General features: G+C 41.9%; 1 protein-coding gene across 14 annotated transcripts in view; it reads right to left on the bottom strand.

Annotated features, from left to right (window-relative positions):
• LOC118393661 (MAP kinase-activating death domain protein) overlaps window positions 1-17,771 on the bottom strand; it is an 85,242-nt gene extending 67,471 nt beyond the window's left edge. For 6 of the 14 annotated variants that reach the window (XM_052461959.1, XM_052461956.1, XM_052461967.1 and 3 more), the window contains exon 1: window positions 17,419-17,770. The gene's annotated coding sequence lies outside the window, so the exon portion shown is untranslated. Of the gene's footprint in view, window positions 1-17,418 lie in introns of all 14 variants that reach the window. The other 8 variants (XM_052461968.1, XM_052461960.1, XM_052461966.1 and 5 more) reach the window with 2 other exon arrangements.
• Between the last annotated feature and the right edge of the window lie 5,611 nt (window positions 17,772-23,382).

Raw genomic sequence — 23,382 nt, 5'->3', positions numbered from 1 at the left:
CGCAGCCGTCATACTGCTCAGGAAGGAGACGTGTTCTGTCTCCTAGAGATGAGCTTACTTTGGTGCAAAAAGTGCAAATCAATCCCAGTACAACAGCAAAGGACCTTGTGAAGATGCTGGAGGAAACAGGTACAATAGTATCTATATCCACTGTAAAACGAGTCCTATATCGACATAACCTGAAAGGCCGCTTAGCAAGGAAGATGCCACTGATCCAAAACCACCATAAAAAAGCCAGACTACGGTTTGCAACTGCATATGGTGACAAAGATCGTAGAGAAATGTCCTCTTGTCTGATGAAACAAAAATATAACTGCTTGGCCATAATGACCATCATTATGTTAAGAGGAAAAAGGGGGAGGCTTGCTAGCCGAAGAACACCATCCCAACCGTGAAGCACGGGGGTGGCAGCATCATGTTGTGGGGATGCTTTTCTGCAGGAGGGACTGGTGTACTTCACAAAATAGATAGCATCATGAGGTAGGAATATTATGTGGATAATATATTGAAGCAACATCTCAAGACATCAGTCAGGAAGTTAAAGCTTGGTCGCAAATGGGTCTTCCAAATGGACAATGAACCCAAGCATACTTCCAAAGTTGTGGCAAAATGGCAAAAGGACAACAGAGTCAAGGTATTGGAGTGGCCATCACAAAGCCCTGACCTCAATCCTATAGAACATTTGTGGGCAGAACTGAAAAGTGTGTTTGAGCAAGGAGGCATACAAACCTGACTCAGTTACACCAGCCCATTCAGGAAGAATGGGCTAAAATTCACCCAACTTATTGTGGGAAGCTTGTGGAAGGCTACCCGAAACATTTGACCCAAGTTAAATAATTTAAAGGCAATGCTACCAAATACTAATTGAGTTTATGTAAACTTCTGACCCACTGGGAATGTGATGAAAGAAATAAAAGCTGAAATAAATCATTCTCTCTATTATTCTGACAACACACATTCTTAAAATAAAGTGGTGATCCTAACTGACCTAAGACAGGGAATGTTTACTAGGATTAAATGTCAGGAATTGTGAAAAACTGAGTTTAAATGTCTTTGGCTAAGGTGTATGTAACTTCCGACTTCAACTGTATATAGCCTTGGCTACATACTTTTATCACACAACAAAATGTGATTTCTTTCTTGCTGTATTAGCTAGCTGTCTATAAGCACCAAACGTCATGCATTCCCCATTTGAAAGTGCAGTGTTGATCGCTAATACTAATCAAATTAGATAAAAAGGCAAGTAAATAGTTTTCTATAGTCAGGATCGAGGGCAAAATGAACAGAGCAAAGTACTGAGAGCTCAAGACTGGGGCGAAGGTTCACCTTCTAACAGGACAATGACCCTAAGCACACAGCCAAGACAACGCAGGAGTAGCTTTGGGACAAGTCTGTGAATGTCCTTGAGTGGCCCAGCCAGTGCCCGGACTTGAACCCGATCAAACATCTCTGGAGAGACCTGAAAATAGCTGTACCTCAACGCTCTCCATCTAACCTGACAGAGCTTCAGAGGATCTACAGAAAAGAATGGGAGAAACTCCACAAATACAGGTGTGCCAAACCCAGGAAGACTCAAGGCTGTAATCACTGCCAAAGGTGCTATAACAAAGAACTGAGTAAAGGGTCTGAATACTTGTGTAAATGTGATGTCAGTTTTTCTATTTGATAAATTAGCAAACATTTCAACAAAACTGTTTTTGCTTTGTCATTATGGGGTATTGTGTGTAGATTGATGAGGGGGGGAAATGATTTAATACATGTCAGAATAAGGCTGTAACCTAACAAAATGTGGAAAAAGTCAAGGGGTCTGAATACTTTACGAATGACTGATGCATTGTGGAGGCCATAGGGATGGCACAGTCCATCAGTCAGATGTGCTACTGAAATTTTAGACGGTTATATTAAGTACGAACAATGATGCAACACTAATACAAATATTATCATTTTATAACAAATGCGCTTTCTCCAGCATTGGATAGTAGTCGCAGTCCACGGTTCAAACACACATCAGTGCGTTGTTGAATTGGCGCCTTTTCCTAGACCATATTGCTATGAGCATAATAGCAAAGTTAAACAGCATATTGGGGTTGAGAACAATGCAGCGGAGGCAGTAGCAGAATGAGGAGATGACAAAACAGACCTCGCCTTATTGTCTAAGAAAAGTGAGGAGAGAGGAAACCAACTTAATTAGGTCTATAATCAGTAGCCTAACTGTTAAATGTGCCTGGCTTTATCAACAATATATCTACAGAAATAAGACAGATCCTGCTTCTGTTGCCTGTTTGAGTGTTTGACTGTTTGTTTAATAGCCTGCTGATTCTGTGAGCACCAAGCCTCGTGCAATGAATGACATGTCAAGTAAACAACTTCCCAAATTTGGCTGTTTTTAATCTGTGCTTTGCTGTAAGAAAGGCTTTAAACTTTTTTCATTAGTACAGCCTCTCTGGTATTATTTATAATTGATTTAGTGTGGTTTACACTTCCAAATTGTCTGAAAAATGTCATGTATATTTGTTATTATTACTATTATTATTATGATCATAAGTAACGTCATTGTCATTAGCACCCTTAGGATAGCAGCCTTGTATAACCACCATTGAGCTGTTGGCCTAAGAGCTCATCCTGTTTAGTCTGAATACCGTAACTTACTTCGGTCTACATTTCAATACTTATCTAGGCTACTGTATCAATCATTCATTCATGTCATCACACAGCATTCAAGTCATTCATGATTTGAAATGCAATCAAACATTTTCGTTTTAAAATATAATAAAGCCAGCCTTGAATAATTGGTTTAAACAATAAACAAACCGTTCCATTACGGAAATTGCATTCACAAATGAATGCTCCTGTTTTGAGTCTTTGCTGTAATAAAGGCTTAACAAAAACACAATTTTACAGAGTCTCTGGTAGGCTTATAATATATTTAGTGTTGTTTACATTGTTCCAAAGGGTCAGAAAAATCATATTGTTTTTAATACAGCACCTGTTTGGCACAGATAACATGCACCCAGCTCTTGCTCCTTATCTTATCTTTCTTGTTCTCTAGTATTTTCCACAACTCGTCAAATGTATTCCACCCATCTGACTTTCCATTTACCTCCTGAGCAACCAGTAAACATTTCCCCATTCCCAGTTTATTTTTCACGTCCTCTGCATCTATTTTGCTGTCACATGTGTTATAGTCGGTATTCAGTTTGTTATAACCAATTTATTTATGTTATGATATTCTATAAGTCAGGCCCCATATTCGGACCAGATAGGTTTTACTGGGGGAGGTCGGGAAATGTGATTATGTGCACAAGTATACAACACCATATCTGTCATTTTAGTTCTGTCCGAATCTGCCATGTCAGTATTTGTTTTACATGGCATGAGAGTAACAACTCCAGCCAGAATAACCTACTGTTTTTTGGCAAACTCCAATGTCCTCTGACAATACTAGTCCTGTGCGAATCGACATCCCTGTGTTTTGAGAGAAATATATGTGTTTGACAGCTTGCGGTTCGTGCAACAATAAATTATTCGAAAAATGTAACTTTGTGCTACGCATAAGCTTTACATATGAATGGCCTACATGTAGCCTATCAACTTTCACAGTGAATGCTTTTGTTTATATAATTGAATACTGCCAAATGCATCAGTAAAAACTATTGAGCCTATTAAATTCAAACCTTGCTGTTTGATAGGAAAGCAGCATAGCTGAACAAAACGTTTAGAAATTACAACTTCAGTGCTTCATTTGTAAATTGGGAGGTGCCCGGGAAAAAAAGTGAAAGCAAAGGGGGGGACCTGGGGAGTTCTGAGGTAACGAACGCATAAACAAATGAATAAATAAACTTCATAATAAAGCATTGCATGTATATCATTGCATAGTAGCATAGAGCATTAGAGTAGAGGCGTGCGCTATCGTGCATACATTTATTTTGCCCCCCCACACCAAACACGGTCACGACACGCAGGTTAAAATATCAAAACAAACTCTGAACCAATGACATTAATTTGGGGACAGGCCGAAAAGCATTAAACATGTATGGCAATTTGCTAGCTAACGTTAATTTGTACAATTTAGCTAGCTTGCTGTTGCTAGCTAATTTGTCCTGGAATATAAACATTGAGTTGTTATTTTACCTGAAATGCACAAGGACCTCTATTCCGACAATTTATCCACACATAAAACGGCCAACCGAATCGTTTCTAGTCATCTCTCCTCCTAGGCTTTTTCATCGTTAAATTTATATGGTGATCGCATCTAAACTTTCATTGTATTACCACAACTACCGGCAAAACTGTTAGTCTTTCAATCACCCAAGTTGGTATAACCAATGAGGAGAAGGCACGTGGTTACCTGCTTATATAAACCAATGAGGAGATGGGAGAGGCAGGACTTGCCGTGCAATCTGCGTCAGAAATAGGAATGAGTTTTATTTTAGCCCTTGGTGTCGCAGACACTCGTTGGCACGCGCGAGCAGTGTGGGTGAATAATTAATAATTGAATAACGTGGATTTCTACATTTATTTTCCGACGCTCGTGTATGCAACGTGTCCAGTCTGGTCAGCATGTTACAGAAGTTGCACGCATGGGGAGATTTTTTTGTAGCCTAGGATCGGGGAAAATTTTGGCCTTTTATAAACTCATTTCATGCAGTTTTACATGACTGGAGACTTTGGCATAATCTTTTTTTAATACCGCGAAAATTATCGAAATGGCAGGCTACTCTGACACTGAGAATCTGAGATCAATAAAAACGACCTTTTCTTGAATCCATCAATAGCCTAGGTCTAGGTGTGTGGAGCCACATTGTAGGCTACAATATGAGGAAATGAGTCCTAAAAATGCTTTCCAGTTTCACCCAATGATGCGCAACTCACTCGCTCTCTCTCTCTCTCTCTCTTTCTTTTGTAAAACAAAATAATTTGATAAAAATATTTTGGTAGTCTACAGCATAGTCTTCTCTTTTCAGCAGGAGCCATTTGCTTTCCCTCGATTGTATTTGAAATATTGCTTAAGGCCCGTTTTGTCTGCAGCTGTTTGTTCACTGAGATTTGCCGCACGTTCCCGCCTGTAGGCTATTCCTTGTTATTGGGCTACAATCCACAGTGCAGCAATTTAAATAAGATATTGAACCTCTGTGGCTAAATTATAGGCTTTATCATGGTGTAGTAGGCTATTCTGAATGATTTCATTTATTTCTGAACAGACAGCAGTAATTCTATAACTTTGGCAAATGTATTTCCATTTTTAAGGGGTGCTGCAGTCTGTTCAGAACCCTTCAGGCAGCTATGAATCTATAAGAGAATAAATTATTAAGTGCAACGCTGGAGAGATGAGAGTTGCAGGCTCATGTCTATCAGAGCAGAGAGATGATAGAAAGTGAATCTCATTCTAGTTATGTGAGAGATACTGGCGCGCTTCTCACAGAGCCACGCGTTGGTCTCAAACATAGGTTACAATGTTGCGCAAACCCTAAACCCAGGCCCGCCCAACCCAAATTGATTCTTAGAATATTAGGCCCGGGCTGAAAATCTACTTTTTCACATAACAATTTTTGTGGGGTCAGGAGAATTAACGAAGAGGCAATTCGAATATACATGGAAGGCTTTTATTCACATTTTTACATTGCAAAAAGTGACAATTATTTTTCATGCCAGGAGAGGTACCAGATCTGGCCAAATAGGTTCCAGAACAAAACAGTCCAAAACGGAGAGGTGCCACATCCTTTTCCTGTAGGATCCAGCTCAAAGTAGACACTAGTTAACTTTCTCATCCATAGCTTTAAAACACATCAAGTGCAATTGCACTGCTTAGCTCACATCTGAAGGCTGGGGGGCATTTAGGACGTACTGCGGATCGCTAAAATATCCTAATGATTATGATCACACTTCCTCAATTCAAATATTATGGCGACACTATACCAAAGAAGGTTCGGTGTGGTTTAGAATCTTGGGAACCAAACTTGAATTATCAGTATGGCCCCATCACCTGGACATATACTGTAATTCTGTATCTCTATCGTTCTCTAATAATAATAGTCCTTTGCGAATAGGTCTTTAGCAGTGGTGTAAAGTACTTATGTAGTACTTAAGTAGTACTTTACTATTTATATTTTTGATTACTTTTACTTGACTTTATTCCAAAAGACAATAATGTACTTTTTACTCCATACATTTTCCCTGACACCCAAAAGTACTCGTTAAATTTTTTTATGCTTAGCAGGACAGGAAACTGGTCCAATTCACACACTTATCAAGAGAATCATCTCTACCACCTCTGATCTGGCGAACACACTAAACACAAATGCTTTGTTTGTAAATTATGTTGGAGTGTGTCCCTGGCAATCTGTAAAAAAATATATATAAAAACAATAAAAACAATTGTGCTGTCTGGTTTTGCTTAATATAAGGAACATGAAATGATTTATACTTTTACTTTTGATACTTAAGTATATTTTAGCAATTACATTTACTTTTGATACTTAAGTTTATTTCAAACCAAATACTTTTAGACTTTTACTCAAGTAGTATTTTACTGGGTCACTTACACTTGAGTCATTTTCTCTTAAGGTATCTTTACTTTTACTTAAGTATGATAATTGGGTACTTTTTCCCACTACTGCTCTTTGGTCATAACTGTCACATAAAGAGAGCAAGGGTTGAGGGAATAGGGAATGTTTTTCCTAAACAAATTTCGGTAACATTTCAGATTTCGGTAACAGAACAGACAACTCTTGGTCGACCAAGAGTTTATTATTTTATTCGGGGACAGCCTAAACTCGCATGAATATTTTTTACGACCACACCATTGTTGTGGTACGCCCTCACCATTCCAACACAGAAAAGCTGCTTTTTAACTAAAACATTTTTTAAATGGAAGGAAAACTATTTCACTCATATTGTATATTTCATAGAAGTCTGGAAACCCTGGACAGTTACTTAAAGGGAGCTACGTTCATTGTGCATGACACCACAAAGTAATGCTTGCCAGGCCTGTGGCATTCTGGTATGCCTAACAGGTATCTGATATTCCCAGAAAAGCTGTGCTGATGTTGAATTATAAACCCATCTGATGAGGCACTTTCCTAACGCTAGAGAGAGGGCATTTGCTGAGCTATAGTACTGCATTATCTCACAGACGACAGATCAGGTCTGTCAAATCATTTGTAGTGAGGACTGCAAACTCAAGTGTTTGAGAACATGAGAAGTAATCCAGCTAAACATTTATGGAGACATGGGATTTGAAACGTGGAAATAAGCTTTCTACACATCCAACCTTTACAACTTCACCAACCCATGACTAAGACGTAGGAATTCAAAACACACGTTGCAAATTCAACATAATCAGGAAAAGTGACCAGTGAGTTTGTGTATCATAGGCTCTAGGTCTCATTGTGCCACATTCAAAGACCTAGTACTCCTCTTCTAAAAAAAAAGACATTTTGATAAGACGTATACTACTATCATAATGAAATACTCTGATTAGGAAGTGCTTGTGGAGAATCGCTTGGGCTGCAAGTCTCTCGCAGCGCTCGACCCAGCAAAACTATCAATCTGCCTCGATTGCAATGGGTGGAAATTAAGGCATGATTCAGTGATTAGAGCAGACACTTCTGCTCAGAAAGCAGTTTTTGCTAAGAGTCTAAATATCTCACAAATCAGCCTGTGGACAGAGATTTGAGATTGATAGCTGGGCTGACATTGTAAGTTAACAGGAAATGGGCCATTTGGATAGTAAATACGGCAAGACAAACATGTCTCCAAGTACCGTTTAGGCTACAGAACAGATTAACATACTAGAAGAGCCTGAAGCGACTTAATGGAGGCATGTGTCTGACATGTGAATTTGAAAACATATATATATATATATATATTTCACCTTTATTTAATAAGGCCTATGACAAACTCGTCTACACATACAGTGGGGCAAAAAAATACTTTTTTCCACCATAATTTGTAAATAAATTAATTAAAAATCCTACAATGTAATTTTCTGGATTTTTTTTCAAAATTTGTCTGTCATAGTTGAAGTCTATGATGAAAATTACAGGCCTCTCATCTTTTTAAGTGGGAGAACTTGCACAATTGGTGGCTGACTAAATACTTTTTTGCCCCACTGTATTGGTTAGCCATCTTGCCTTCCCATCTAAAACAATTAAGGCTGGTTTATACCTTATGTACGCAACACAAAAACAGTACGCTAAATGAGAGCCTGCATTCTTGTGCAAAATTATGAATTGTTGGGCTGCGCATATCTGTGTAGGTTTGCTACGCAACACCATTTTACATAGCTACTTGTAGTTCTTCCACGCATCAGTACATAGGATATAAACTAGGCTTAAGGCACAATTCATAAAGGAAATATCAGCATACTGAGTCTGTGTAAAACATGCTGGATCTGAGAGAAACATTTCTAGAAAGAAAGAAGAGAATGGAAGTCTAACATCCTTGCTCAACGGGTCATGTGACCTGCTTGCTACACAGTCTATCATCTTTTATTCCGCCTACAGCCCTAGCATCAGCCCTGAGGTAATAACAATCAGCATAGTTGTCATAGCAACCCAACCCTGCTTCTTTCTTGCTCAGCTGTGTGTTGGCTATTCTTAAAATCAGATAATGTTAGTGGGCAGGGCACCATGTTATCAGTGGCACCAAAGGATTTATTATCTAGGCTAAGGGGCCATTTTACAAAATACGATGAGGTCAAATGAGGAAATTAACCATGACAGCTACAAAGCAAAAACCAGGAAGAATGTGGCCTATATATGGCTCTGGACTAGGCCTTAACCAAACTTAGCACAGAACGGGAAGAGGACAAGTACCTCGAGTAGATTCAAAGAATAATGTGAATGGGTTCATTAAAATAAGGCTGCAATCTAAAATAGGCATGAATCCCGATGAGTTTCTCTGGCAGAATCTGTACATAACTGGCCTTTCACTGAAATGTAGCCGAATGTTTGATTACAGCAGCTCTAGTTCATTCAATTTCCTCAATGATGCCTGCAGCTCATTTGTTTAGTTGCTCCATTCACAATAAAGCCTAATTACCTACCCACAGGCCTCGGATATGGATAATGCTTAATTGTGTGCTCAACTTCAGGTCATGCCCTTACAATATTAAGCAGACGTCAAAGGCTGGTACAAACAATGTCCATGGAAGGTTATTCTCAGGTGTCAAAAAAGGCCCACTCCTATGAATGGTCAACAAAGCAACTAGGCCTATAAACGGTCTAGCTTCATCATTTAAGATGCCACCGCAGGTACACCGGCCTAGCTTTTTTTCTATCAATAACACAGAGGAAATATTGCCTGAGCCTTCTTCACTGGTTTGTTTACCTTCCTTCTTGGAGTAGCATAATTAATTTACAAATGTGTGGGCTCTAATGCACTAGGGACCTCAGCAGTGAAGTGGCAGCAAATAACAAATCTGTGCCATGTAGAAACTGTGCACGCTTGTATCTTGTTCCCAGTAGCCTCCCTTAGTTTTTAAATTTAACCAGGCAAGTCAGTTAAGAACAAATTCTTATTTACAATGACGACCTACCCCGGCAAAATCCAGACAACACTGGGCCAATTGTGCGCCGCCCTACAGGACTCCAAATCCCGGCCAGATGTGATTCAGTCTGGATTCGAACCAGGGACTGTAGTGACACCTCTTGCACGGAGATGCAGTGCCTTAGACCGTTGCGCCACTCGGGAGCCCTTCTTAGTGTTGAAATGTTGGCTCCACCTAGAAATCTATAACTCAGAAGCTATGCTTAGGCTTCATCTAGTGCCAGACCACGTGACCATTTAACAAAGTAGTCCAGTGCCTACAACTACTCAGTGCATTCTGCACTATAAACTAGATACATTTGCAAGTGGTGCCTTTGAAACTCCACCCAGAAAGACAAACATTCCACAACCAGATCAGCTTACCAGTAGCCTATATCTGACAAAGATGCTTGTGTTTGATCTGATGGGTCAAATATTAGCCTTACTAGGCCTAAGTGAAATAGCCGTGCAACTTCTTATCTGGGAATATTGAAGACTCATGTTAAAAGGAACCACCAGCTTTCATATGTTCTCATGTTCTGCGCAAGAAACTTAAACATTAGCTTTCTTACATAGTACATATTGCACTTTTACTTTCTTCTCCAACACTTTGTTTTTGCATTATTTAAACCAAATTGAACATGTTTCATGATTTATTTAAGGCTAAATTGATTTTATTGATGTGTTATATTAAGTTAAAATAAGTGTTCATTCAGTATGGTTGTAATTGTCATTATTACAAATAAATAAACAAAAATAAATAAAAATCGGCCGATTAATCGGTATCGGCTTTTTTTGGACCTCCAATAATCAGTATCGGCGTTGAAAAATCATAATCGGTCGACCTCTACTGAAAACAAAATCAAATCAAAATCAAATTGTATTTGTCACATACACATGGTTAGCAGATGTTAATGCGAGTGTAGCAAAATGCTTGTGCTTCTAGTTCCGACAATGCAGTAATAACCAACAAGTAATCTTACTAACAATTCCAAAACTACTGTCTTATACACAGTGTAAGGGGATAAAGAATATGTACATAAAGATATATGAATGAGTGATGGTACAGAGCAGCATAGGCAAGATACAGTAGATGGTATCGAGTACAGTATATACATATGAGATGAGTATGTAAACAAAGTGGCATAGTTAAAGTGGCTAGTGATACATGTATTACATAAGGATGCAGTCGATGATATAGAGTACAGTATATACGTATGCATATGAGATGAATAATGTAGGGTATGTAACATTATATTAGGTAGCATTGTTTAAAGTGGCTAGTGATATATTTTACATAATTTCCCATCAATTCCCATTATTAAAGTGGCTGGAGTTGAGTCAGTGTGTTGGCAGCAGCCACTCAATGTTAGTGGTGGCTGTTTAACAGTCTGATGGCCTTGAGATAGAAGCTGTTTTTCAGTCTCTCGGTCCCAGCTTTGATGCACCTGTACTGACCTCGCCTTCTGGATGATAGCGGGGTGAACAGGCAGTGGCTCGGGTGGTTGTTGTCCTTGATGATCTTTATGGCCTTCCTGTAACATCGGGTGGTGTAGGTGTACTGGAGGGCAGGTAGTTTGCCCCCGGTGATGCGTTTTGCAGACCTCACTACCCTCTGGAGAGCCTTTGGTTGTGGGCGGAGCAGTTGCCGTACCAGGCGGTGATACAGCCCGCCTGGATGCTCTCTTTTGTGCATCTGTAGAAGTTTGTGAGTGCTTTTGGTGACGAGCCGAATTTCTTCAGCCTCCTGAGGTTGAAGAGGCGCTGCTGCGCCTTCTTCACGATGCTGTCTGTGTGAGTGGACCAATTCAGTTTGTCTGTGATGTGTATGCCGAGGAACTTCAAACATGCTACCCTCTCCACGACTGTTCCATCGATGTGGATAGGGAGTGTTCCCTCTGCTGTTTCCTGAAGTCCACAATCATCTCCTTAGTTTTGTTGACGTTGAGTGTGAGTTCCTGACACCACACTCCGAGGGCCCTCACCTCCTCCCTGTAGGCCGTCTCGTTGTTGTTGGTAATCAAGCCTACCACTGTTATGTGTTGTCCTCAAACTTGATGATTGAGTTGGAGGCGTGCGTGGCCACGCAGTCGTGGGTGAACAGGGAGTACAGGAGAGGGCTCAGAACGCACCCTTGTGGGGGCCCCAGTGTTGAGGATCAGCGGGGTGGAGATGTTGTTGCCTACCCTCACCACCTGGGGGCGGCCCGTCAGGAAGTCCAGTACCCAGTTGCACAGGGCGGGGTCGAGACCCAGGGTCTCGAGCTTGATGACGAGCTTGGAGGGTACTATGGTGTTGAATGCCGAGCTGTAGTCGATGAACAGCATTCTCACATAGGTATTCCTCTTGTCCAGATGGGTTAGGGCAGTGTGCAGTGTGGTTGAGATTGCATCGTCTGTGGACCTATTTGGGCGGTAAAGCAAATTGGAGTGGGTCTAGGGTGTCAGGTAGGGTGGAGGTGATATGGTCCTTGACTAGTCTCTAAAAGCACTTCATGATGACGGAAGTGAGTGCTACATGGCGGTAGTCATTTAGCTCAGTTACCTTAGCTTTCTTGGGAACAGGAACAATGGTGGCCCTCTTGAAGCATGTGGGGACAGCAGACTGGGATAAGGATTGATTGAATATGTCTGTAAACACACCGCCCAGCTGGTCTGCGCATGCTCTGAGGGCGCGGCTGGGGATGCCGTCTGGGCCTGCAGCCTTGCGAGGGTTAACACGTTTAAATGTTTTACTCACCTCGGCTGCAGTGAAGGAGAGTCCGCATGTTTTCGTTGCAGGCCGTGTCAGTGGCACTGTATTGTCCTCAAAGCGGGCAAAAAAGTTATTTAGTCTGCCTGGGAGCAAGACATCCTGGTCCGTGACTGGGCTGGTTTTCTTCTTGTAGTCCGTGATTGACTGTAGACCCTGCCACATACCTCTTATGTCTGAGCCGTTAAATTGAGATTCTACTTTGTCTCTATACTGACGCTTAGCTTGTTTGATAGCCTTGCGGAGGGAATAGCTGCACTGTTTGTATTCGGTCATGTTACCAGTCACCTTGCCCTGATTAAAAGCAGTGGTTTGCGCTTTCAGTTTCACATGAATGCTGCCATCAATCCACGGTTTCTGGTTAGGGAATGTTTTAATCGTTGCTATGGGAACGACATCTTCAAAGCACGTTCTAATGAACTCCGAATCAAACCGAATCAGTGTATTCGTCAATGTTGTTATCTGACGCAATACGAAACATATCCCAGTCCACGTGATGGAAGCAGTCTTGGAGTGTGGAATCAGCCTGTAGCAGACTGCAAAAGACTCATTGTGTGTCATTCAGCTGCTAAACTTAAATGCCTCAAGGAACTAGACAACCATTACAAAATAATTCAAACCTGTCCAAGTAACAAACTACCATTAGGATACCTTCCTCCAATTGGATTCAACTCTAATGAATATGATGTCATGAGGCTGAGATGGAATCTGTGTGCAAAAACTAGGGCTGGGAATTGCCAGGGAACTCATGATACAATATTGTCACAATACATAGTTGCCGAGAAGAGACGTATTGCAATTTGATGCTGCAAATGTATTGCTATTTGAGGTTCCAAATATATTGCTCAATATACACTATATTAACAAAAGTATGTGGACAGCTCTTCAAATTAGTGGATTTGGCCATTTCAACCCACCCGTTGCTGACGTGAAAAAAAAATAAATAAATAATAATAATCGAGCACACAACCATGCAATCTCCATACACAAAAATTGGCAGTAGAATGGCTTTACGGAAGAGCTCAGTGACTTTTAATGTGGCACAGTCATAGAAAGCCACCTTTCCAACAAGTCAGTTCGTCAAATTTCTGCACTGCTAGAGCAGCCCCGGTCAACTAGAAGTGATGTTATTGTGAAGTGGAAAGGTCTAGGAGCAACAACGGCTTAGTCGCGAAGTGGTAGGCCATACAAGTTCACAGAATGGGACCACCGAGTGCTGAAGCGCATAGCGAGCACAAATCGTCGGTCCTCACTACAAACTGCCTATGGAAGCAATGTCAGCATAAGGAAATGTTCGTCGGAAGCTTAATGAAATGGGTTTCCATTGACGAGCAGCTGCACACAAACCTAAGATCACCATGTGCAATGCCAAAAGTCATTTTGAGTGGTGTAAACTGCGCTGCCATAGGAGTCTGGAGCAGTGTAAACGCATTCTCTGGAGTGAAGATTCACGCTTCACCATCTGGCAGTCCGACAAACAAATCTGGGTTTGGCAGATGAGAGGAGAATGCTACCTGCCCCAATGCATAGTACCATCTGCAAAGTTTGGTGAAGGAAGAATAATGGTCTGGGGCTGTTTTTCATGGTTCAGGTTAGGCCCCTTAGTTCCAGTGAAGGGAAATCTTAATGCTACGGCATACAATGACATTCTAGGCGATTCTGTGCTTCCAACTTTGGGGAAACAGTTTGGGGAAGCCCTTTCCTGTTTCAGACCCTGTGCACAAAGCGAGGTCCATACGGAAATGGTTTGTTGAGATAGGTGTGGAAGAACTTGACTGGCCTGCACAGAGCCCAGACCTCAAGCCCATCGAACACCTTTGGGAGGAATTGGAACACCGACTGCGGACCAGGCCTAAATGTATACAGTTAAGGCCTAGCTAGGCAGTTAATTTCTGTCCAATATATAGCAAAACATTTAACTGCCACCTTCATCATGCCACATTAATGACAACACCAGAGTTTTTATATCTGGCCTGGAATTGAAGGCCCCCAGCATCAACATACAGGGCTGACAACATACACAATTTCCTCACCAAAACCAATAACCCTACTTCATTATAACGTCACTGTGTACACTATGCATAGCGTACATCACTGTGTACACTATGCGTTGCATGTCGGGTTTCGACAGCGGGAGGAAATATTAATAAACACCTAAAAAAAAGTTTTAACACTGACATATTGAAATAGGGTTCTTGAAAATACAAATTTTAAAGTAGGGGTGACAGAGCTAGAGTTCCTGGTCAAGTTTACCAATCCAACAGCAACACTGACAAAATACAAGATACACTGTAAACCATCTGACAAGAGGTGAGCTCTGGGTCAAGCAATCAAAGCCTTCCTTTCCCAGAGAGCAGAAAATCAGAGTAGGCTAGCGTAATGACTGAACCATGTGAGAGAAAGCAGGTCCCCGCCAATCGAATGATCTTCACAGGCTAAATAATGGCCCAGGTTAAGGCAACAGCTGAATCTGGTCAGAGTGGTCGACTCTGCAGGTGGTACTGACTGGTTATGTAAGCATTGAGGGGAGATATGATTCACACAACATGCAAACCATCTCTAACACTGAATTGCAACCAAAATGGAAAGGATGTAGCCTATTGCAGTGGCCTCACATTTTTAAATAGCCAGATTGTCTTGTCCAATAAAGGGACAATGTCTTGTTAGTTTTTCTGCGAACAAAACTAAAACTGCGGAGAGATACCTAGAAACATTGAAACATAAGTACACAAAAGTGCTGTAGTCGGAAATATTCTGAAATACTGCAGTTAAAAATACTGCAGTTTCACCATTCACTGGAAATTGGTGCTCTTGATGGTGTTTCAAAACATGAAAATGACTCCATCACACCAGCTGGCTGGCCATGGTCTTATAGTAAATAAACAAATGTGGCTATTTCTTCACCTCTCTTTTGGGCTGCCTAAAGGAACGGATCTTCATGTTGTGACTAGTGTGTCTGCAATCAGAAATAGGCCTAATATAATATATTAATTCTGCCTAGGTGCCTATATGTTATGCTTTCTATCAAATGAAGAAGACACTGACTAGTACAAGCAAAACTGCTTGAATAGTACTCACGCAAGTATTTAAGCTATAGGCTTGAGATTCTCTCATTCTTGCAATGTCATCATAATTTGCCTGACATGCAACTGCAGCTAGACAGTGCAAGACTCTTCTGCATGGGTGACAATATACATAATTGGTGACAATGGGTCAAAACGCCCTTGACCCCAAGATCCAAGGTAGCCTTTACCTTAACTAAAAATAGGGACTTTAGAAAGGTTTTCCCTCAAAGACCTCTGCGTAGCATCCACATCGTGTCTTGCTAGAAGCAGGCTAACTCAGTGTGTGATTGCGGCCTACATGAGCGCCCCCCTCCTCGAGCATCTCATTGTTCCTGCATGAACGCCCCCCTAAGCACTCCATCTTCATGCTTGAGTGACACTTTTGATATTCTGGATACTCTGATTGCCTATGGATTAAAATGTGGGTCAAAAGGGAAATAAGTATTATCTGAGTTTGAAGGACACTGTCTACATGTGTCTTAGCTAGCTAGCGATGTTGCACCTGCCTACCGCCAGCTGTGTACCGGGGGGTCCGCCTAGCTAGCTAGCTTACTAGCTAGCACACCGTGTCCTTTGCTCCCTGCCGAACACCTGGCCTCGCCGTCGTTAACAGATCTGCGGGAAAACAGTGCCCAACAGGCGTGAGCGAAGTGCAGTCTACTGGGGTGTGCTAGCGAGCTACCTATCCCACCTGCTGTGTACAGGAGTCCAAGCTAGCTAGATAGCTAACACAGTATCCTTCGCTCCCACCTGCCCGAACAACTGCCTCGCCATCGTTAACAAAACTGTGGGAAAGCAGTGCCTGATAGCCAGGGCGAAGGACACCGTCTACCTGGTGATGGTACGTTTGATCCCGGAGCTCTGAGGCACGTGTCAAAATAGCTAAGCAGTGTACTTCAAAGCAGTGTGCCAATCCCTGTATCAATTTATCAGAGCATGTGACCAATGACATCCGAAGCTCCGTTGCACCACCACCTGGTTGGTTTGGTATTGGTTTGGTAGAAGACAAAAAGGCTAGTTGCGCACGTGCTAGGGGTGTGGGGCATCATCTCTAACAATTTGGCAGCTCTAAATTATTTTGACCAGCAGGTGCCAATAGTAACTGTGTTTGTTGGTCAAAGCCTAGAGTAACTAACCTATTTTTGACATAATTGGGTGGAAAACCTCAAAGCTTAGTTTCCCCATCACTAGGGGTGGTAGGTAGCCTAGTGATTAGAGCGTTGGGCCAGTAACCAAAAGGTTGCTGGATGGAATCTCTGAGCTGGCAAGGTAAAAATCTGTCGTTCTTCCCCTGAACAAGGCATTTAACCCACTGTTCCCCGGTAGGGCGTAATTGTAAATAAGAATTTGTTCTTAACTGACTTTCCTAGTTAAATTTAAAAAATAAAATACGGAGGTTTTATCAACGGTTGGCGTCCAACATTACAGTGTATTTCCGCCACCTACTGTACTGGAGCGACTAACTCCAGCTTTTGTACCAGCTTAAAAATGGATCAATCGAAGTATAAAGAGGGGTGCAGGAACGCCCTGAATTGCGGGCCGCAATGGCACCCTTCTCGGATAGCTACATAGCCTGGGTTGCTGGCTAGATAGAGCTTAGTTATGATACTACCTCACACTGTCTTGACGGAATAATGACGAAGACCGTGGTGATGGTGATTTAATTATGTTTAACGGAAAAGCTACCGGCAAATGGTTAACAAGTACCATGCAATGTTTAATTACAATTTCAATAAGGACGTGGATATTCTATCTACAACGACCTGCATTTATTTTATTGTTCCAGTATTTAGCTGATTATTACCATCTATAAATAATCAGCATCCTCCAGAACACAGTTACAGAGCAAACCAACTCCATCACTCATACGTACGTCACGAGTGCATTAGCTAACAGCTATCGTAAGTAGCTAACGTTAGACAGCCAGCTACTTATGATAGCTAACGTTAGCTATCTTCAAGTTTGTTTACCATGGCAAGTAACATATTTTATCGTCAGTACTAATTGACGTTGTCGCATTTGTGAAATTTGCTACCAAGAAAGATGCGAATAGAAAAATGAAAGAACATCTTACCAGTATGTTAGCTAGGTGGCTAGGAATACCCGCTAGCTAGTTAGCAGTCGTCGTCGGCCTGGTATGTTATTGATGGTACAATGAAAGCCAGTGAGTGAGAGGTAGAGACGTATTTCAAATAGCGAGATGTAATAAGTATCCTGGATCCATTTTCCAGAGATGGTGATTCAACAGCTCTTCAATGTGTGCTTTAAATCCACACCTAATTGTAGACTGTGAAATGCTTGCTCGCATATGATAATTGGCTTAAAACCTGTCTTCATAACATTCCCACCAGATCATCTGCAGGGACTGGATTTCCGCGGATGGGGGCAGACTGTACCATTGTGACACCTATGTGACTCTAGCCACAATAGCGATTAGCCACAAAAGTGGAAATTGCTGTTCGTCTTCAAACTAAAAGTCCCTCGTTGAAAGGGATGCAAATATTTCGGTCATATCATATTTTGACGACATAATGTTTAACAAGGTGGGACTGTTATACACATTTAACAATCAATTGAAATCGCACTGTGGATGTATAAGACTTCCTAATGCATTGGGGGCATACTTATATAACTGTAACGCCTTACCTATGGCTTGTGGATTTTTTTTAATTTTTTTTTCACCTTTATTTAACCAGGTAGGCTAGTTGAGAACAATTTCTCATTTGCAACTGCGACCTGGCCAAGATAAAGCATAGCAGTGTGAACAGACAACACAGAGTTACACATGGAGTAAACAATTAACAAGTCAATAACACAGTAGAAAAAAAGGGGAGTCTATATACAATGTGTGCAAAAGGCATGAGGTAGGCGAATAATTACAATTTTGCAGATTAACACTGGAGTGATAAATGATCAGATGGTCATGTACAGGTAGAGATATTGGTGTGCAAAAGAGCAGAAAAGTAAATAAATAAAAACAGTGTGGGGATGAGGTAGGTGAAAATGGGTGGGCTATTTACCAATGGACTATGTACAGCTACAGCGATCAGTTAGCTGCTCAGATAGCTGATGTTTGAAGTTGGTGAGGGAGATGAAAGTCTCCAACTTCAGCGATTTTTGCAATTCGTTCCAGTCACAGGCAGCAGAGTACTGGAAGAAAAGGCGGCCAAATGAGGTGTTGGCTTTAGGGATGATCAGTGAGATACACCTGCTGGAGCGCGTGCTACGGATGGGTGTTGCCATCGTGACCAGTGAACTGAGATAAGGCGGAGCTTTACCTAGCATGGACTTGTAGATGACCTGGAGCCAGTGGGTCTGGCGACGAATATGTAGCGAGGGCCAGCCGACTAGAGCATACAAGTCGCAGTGGTGGGTGGTATAAGGTGCTTTAGTGACAAAACGGATGGCACTGTGATAAACTGCATCCAGTTTGCTGAGTAGAGTGTTGGAAGCAATTTTGTAGATGACATCGCCGAAGTCGAGGATCGGTAGGATAGTCAGTTTTACTAGGGTAAGCTTGGCGGAGTGAGTGAAGGAGGCTTTGTTGCGGAATAGAAAGCCAATTCTTGATTTGATTTTCGATTGGAGATGTTTGATATGAGTCTGGAAGGAGAGTTTGCAGTCTAGCCAGACACCTAGGTACTTATAGATGTCCACATATTCAAGGTCGGAACCATCCAGGGTGGTGATGCTAGTCGGGCATGCGGGTGCAGGCAGCGATCGGTTGAAAAGCATGCATTTGGTTTTACTAGCGTTTAAGAGCAGTTGGAGGCCACGGAAGGAGTGTTGTATGGCATTGAAGCTCATTTGGAGGTTAGATAGCACAGTGTCCAATGACGGGCCGAAAGTATATAGAATGGTGTCGTCTACGTAGAGGTGGATCAGGGAATCGCCCGCAGCAAGAGCAACATCATTGATATATACAGAGAAAAGAGTCGGCCCGAGAAAGTGGATCAATGAAATAGCATATCAGTCTTGTTTATTTTTTGACATTTTATTTAACTAGACAAGTCAATTTAAAAAATATATATTATTTACAGTGACAGCCTACTAAAAGGTCCTATGGGTACGGGGGCTGGGATTTAAATATATATATATATATATATATATATATATATATATATATATATATATATATATATATATATATATATATATATGGCAAAACACGACAAGAGACAACACAACACTACATAAAGAGAGACCCAAGACAACAACATGGCAGCAACACATGACAACTCAGCACAACATGGTAGCAGCAGAGAACAGGGTACAAACATTATTGGGCACTCACAACAGCACAAAGGGCAAGGTAGAGACAATAATACATCACGCAAAGCAGCCACAACTGTCAGTAAGAGTATCCATGATTGAGTATTTGAATGAAGAGATTGAGACAAAACTGTCCAGTTTGAGTGTTCGTTGCAGCTCGTTCCAGTCGCTAGCTGCAGCAAACGGAAAAGACGAGTGGCCCAGGGATGTGTGCGCTTTGGGGACTTTTAACAGAATGTGACTGGCAGAATGGGTGTTGCATGTGGAGGATGAGGGCTGCAGTAGATATCTCAGATAGGGGGGAGTGAGGCCTAAGAGGGTTTTGCAACGGGTATACAGAGATGACCAGTTTACAGAAGAGGATAGAGTGAGTGCAGTGATATGTCCTATAAGGAGCATTGGTGGCAAATCTGATGGCTGAATGGTAAAGAACATCTAGCCACTCGAGAGCATCCTTACCTGCCGATCTATGAATTACATCTCTGTAATCTTGCATGGGTAGGATGGTCATCTTAGTCAGGGTTAGTTTGGCAGCTGGGGTGAAAGAGGGACAATTACAATAGAGGAAACCAAGTCTAAATTTAACTTCAGCCTGCAGCTTTGATATGTTTATTTATTTTTATTTAACTAGGCATATGTGCTGAGAGAAGTAGAGTGTACCGTCTAGCCAATCTCGAAACCCTCAGATGTAGTAAACACACATGTGGGGAGAGGGGTATTCTTCTTACCAAACCACATGACCTTTGTTTTGGAGGTGTTCAGAACCAGGTGAAGGACAGAGAAAGCTTTGTTGTAGAGCGTTTAACACAAAATCCGGGGAGGCCCCAGCTCAGTCTACTCAGTGACACCCACAGAACAACATTGAATAGTTTACACAAATATTAGCACCATAGCTCTTATTGTAGAACTTTGACTGTGGGCCTGTTGTGCATATTTATATTCATATTGCACTGTATAGCCTTACCTATGGATTGTGCATACATTAAATGGTGTATCAGTCTACTCAGTGACACCTAGGGCCACAGATATGAGCGGTGTAGCTCTTATTGCAGGACATTGACTGTGGGAAATCACTTGTACAGTACAATATGAATGTCAATACGCACAAGAGACTGACGGGGAGGTGATTTCCCACAGTCAAAGTCCCACAATATGAGCTACGACACTAATATTTGTGAAATCATTCAGTTGTGTTCTGTGGGTGTCAAAGACTAGACTGATTTTATTGATCCAGGATCCATAGGTAAGGCTGTACTGTGCAAAATGAATGTCCAATACACATAGTGGCTTAATTGGTAAGCTTAATGTGGCTCATTTCACAGTGGTTTCAAATAAAAGTCTAATCACATTTATTTGTCACATGTGCTGAATATAACAGAAATGCTTACTTACAAGCCCCTAACCAACAATGCAGTTTAGAAAATAGGAATAAGAAACAAGTAACAAGTAGTTAAAGAGCAGCAGTAAAATAACAATAGCGAGACTATATACATGGGGTACTGGTACAGAGTCAATGTGCCGGGGCACCGGTTAGTCGAGGTAATATGTACTGTACATGTAGGTAGAGTTATTAAAGTGACTATGCATAGATAATAACAGAGAGTAGCAGCGGCGTAATAGAGGGGGAGGGGGGGCAATGCAAATAGTCTGGGTAGACATTTGATTAGATGTTCAGGAGTCTTATGGCTTGGGGGTAGAAGCTGTTTAGAAGCCTCTTGGACCTAGAGTTGGCGCTTCAGAGTCCCGCAATATGAGCTACGATGCTAATATTTGTGTAAACTCTTCACTGTTCTGTAGGTGTCACTGAGTAGACTGACACCCCATTTCATTGATCCCCAATCCATAGGTAAGGCTGTAAAGGGAATTACAAGTATGCCCCAAATGCAATTCTGAAGTCTATTTGTATCCATTTGCATCACTTTCAATGAGGGGCTTTTTTTGTGGGTAATCCTTACTATGGCTAGCTTCACATAGGTCATTGGGAAAACGGGACAGGGAGCTTGAAAGTCTCTTTGCTGCCACTACAGCAGCACACACCATTTATTTTTTAACATGTATTTGTCAAATGATTGCATTGGGTGGATGTGTTATTGCCAGTTCTTAGTCCAATATTGAATGCAGGGCCTAATTCATTGAAATTAGTTAATGGTCAAAAAGGGTCTCCTAAATGGCCAGAAATATTGTAAGGATATTGTAGTTTTAGGAGAAAACAGTCAACACTGAATTCATTAGCAACTAAAACTAGTGTACTTTTAATCATCATTACAATGTATACTGAACAAAAATATAAACGCAACATAAAACAATTTAAGATTTTACTGAGTTATAGTTCATATAAGGAAATCAGTCAATTGAAATAAATGAAGTAGGCCCTAATCTATGGATTTCACATGACTGGGCAAAGGTGCAGCCATGGGTGGGTGTGGAAGGGCATCATAGGCCCAGCCACTGGAGGGCCTGGGAGGGCAAAGGCCCAGCCACTGGAGGGCCTGGGAGGGCATAGGCCCAGCCACTGAGGGGCCTTGAAGGGCATAGGCCCAGCCACTGAGGGGCCTGGAAGGGCATAGGCCCAGCCACTGAGGGGCCTGGAAGGGCATAGGCCCAGCCACTGAGGGGCCTGGAAGGGCATAGGCCCAGCCACTGAGGGGCCTAGAAGGGCATAGGCCCAGGCACTGAGGGGCCTGGAAGGGCATAGGCCCAGCCAATCAGAAATTGTTTTTTCCCCACAGAAGGGCTTTATTACAGAGAGAAATACTCCTGTTTCATCAGCTCACAACCGCTGACCACATGTAACCACACCATCCTAGGACCTCCATCCGGCTTCTTCACCTGTGCCCAGCCACTGAGGGGCCTGGAAGGGCATAGGCCCAGTCACTGGAGGGCCTGGGAGGGCATAGGTCCAGCCACTGGGGGGGCCAGGCCCAGCCAATCAGAAATATTTTTTCCCCACAGGAGGGCTTTATTACAGAGAGAAATACTCCTGTTTCATCAGCCTCACAACCGCCAACCACGTGTAACCACACCATCCTAGGACCGCCATCCGGACGGTGGCTAGTCTCAGACACAGGTGAAGCTGGATGGAGGTCCTAGGATGGTGTGGTTACACGTGGTCGGCAGTTGTGAGGCCGGTTGGATATACTGCAAAATTCTCTAAAACAACTTGAGGTGGCTTATGGTAGAGAAATTAACATTCCGTTCTGGTGGACATTCCTGCAGTCAGCATGCCAATTGCACACTCCCTCAAAACATCTGTGGCATTGTGTTGTAACAAAACTGCATATTTTAGTGTCCTTTTGTCTCCAGCACAAGATGCACCTGTGTAATGATCATGCTATTTAATCAGCTTGTTGATGCTTCACCTGTCAGGTGGATGGATTATCTTGGCAAAGGAGGAATGCGCCATAACAAGGACCTAAACAAATTTGTGCACAACATTTGAGTGAAACATTTTGTGCATATGGAACATTTCTGGGATTGTTTACTTCAGCTCATGAAAGATGTGACCAACACTTTACGTGTTGCGTTTGTATTTTTGTTCAGTATATTTGGGAGCTGTCACTAAGCATAATTTAAATGACAAGAATAGACCCCAAACGGACTAGAACTATAATTGCATGAAGCCTACTGTGTAATACAGTAAATGGTTGTCAATACAGTAAAATGCCAAGGTAGTTTCCAACTTAACCAAATTCATTCTGTATTTACAAGCTCTTCTGATTAAAAAAAAAAAAAGTATAAATAGAGCAGTCAACAGTTCTGTTGCTAT

Source organism: Oncorhynchus keta, chromosome 14 (assembly GCF_023373465.1).
Source record: "Oncorhynchus keta strain PuntledgeMale-10-30-2019 chromosome 14, Oket_V2, whole genome shotgun sequence".
NCBI classification, from domain to species: Eukaryota; Metazoa; Chordata; class Actinopteri; order Salmoniformes; family Salmonidae; genus Oncorhynchus; species Oncorhynchus keta.
The sequence above is the reverse complement of the archived record's forward strand: the minus strand, read 5'-3'. Positions and strand labels throughout refer to the sequence as shown.